At 30.2% G+C, this 1,387-nt stretch overlaps 1 non-coding gene across 1 annotated transcript; it reads right to left on the bottom strand.

Annotated features, from left to right (window-relative positions):
- Positions 1-380: 380 nt before the first annotated feature.
- On the bottom strand, positions 381-451 carry LOC149577469 (small nucleolar RNA snoR60). Its single transcript, XR_016358063.1, has one exon. It is a non-coding gene; the product is annotated as a small nucleolar RNA snoR60 (small nucleolar RNA).
- Positions 452-1,387: the final 936 nt, after the last annotated feature.

Below are 1,387 nucleotides of genomic sequence, written 5' to 3'. Positions count from 1 at the left end.
TGCTTGAATCCGAGTAAATCTAGTCAATTGCTTGAATATTAGTATAATTTATTGTCATTATGTGTTGGTGGAAAGTATATACTAAAACTGAATGCACCTATAAGACAGGTCTACAACTTGAAACAACACAAGATATTTTTGCATTCCTTAAATTCCTTAAAGGGGATCTAAGTAAATCTCACCATATATAGATATAACATATCTATAAGCACATTGAGAATGATAAGCAACACTAAAGATTTGTGTATACTACATTGTAAAAACTCCCAAAAAAAATCTTCAGGAAGCATAACTCTCAACATTTATCTAAAACATGGTTAACAGGACAAAATGACACCAATAATAAATGACTCCATACTTAGTAATAAAATGTTATTGGAAGTGTCAAAAAACATAGGGGACATCATCCACAATGTCTTGAAGGGGAATCTAAGTATATCATCCTTCACTTACTACCGTGTGATCAACATAGTTTAAAAACCAAAATATTTACAACAACAATATATCAATAAAACAGAAAAAACATTATCAAAAAATTTTAATTGTTATCATCCAAATGCAATATCATAAAGTATCTCAAGACAACTCTAGCACTCCCAAAAGTAGCAGTGATGGAGCTAGGAGATAAAATTTCAAATATAAATAAGATATATGTCATCTATATCAAAACAGAATGATTATTCTACACACACACAAACTCATACAATTAGTGAGCACAACCATTTACTTATTACAATGCCATTAACATACAGTTGAAAAAACAAAATATTTGATCAAGGCACGCCATATTTCACTTACCAAAAATCATGGAAAAAGTTGAAAGATCAAAACATTGACATAAAACACACTACAACACAAGTATTCCCAAAAAAATAGCATGTAAGATTGCTAGGTGACAATCGCACATTACACAATTGAAATTTATGACATCTAAACTCACCATAGAATGGTAAAACTATATGTACACACACAAATAGCTAATCAGTTACCATGCATGTGAAACTCATATGGAAAAACCATAATGTCACAAGGGTAAGCCTATCAAATGTCATTTTTTGAGAACCATGATATAATCATTAAATAAGAACTAAAAGTGAGTACTTGGTCTGGTTGGGCAACATCAGCAAAACTAACATCAACCATACCAAAAAGCATTCTATAAGAAGCAGGATGTCATGCATCTTTAGTAATAGGTATCAAATTTATTTGTTTCTTTACCATGTTTTCCAAATCTTGTCCACTTCTGTGTGAAAATAATACAAACTCATTCAAATCCATTACTCAAATATTGTTTCTTCAAAGCATTACTCATTCAACCAAAATAATACAAACTCAATAAAATCTAGCAATAATCACAATTGAATTACTTCACTCACAATCTAGATGT

Source organism: Cupressus sempervirens, chromosome 1 (assembly GCF_028749045.1).
Source record: "Cupressus sempervirens isolate cs-2001-9-10 chromosome 1, ASM2874904v1, whole genome shotgun sequence".
Classification (NCBI taxonomy): domain Eukaryota; kingdom Viridiplantae; phylum Streptophyta; class Pinopsida; order Cupressales; family Cupressaceae; genus Cupressus; species Cupressus sempervirens.
Note: the sequence above shows the minus strand (reverse complement) of the source record. Positions and strands in the feature narration are given on the sequence as shown.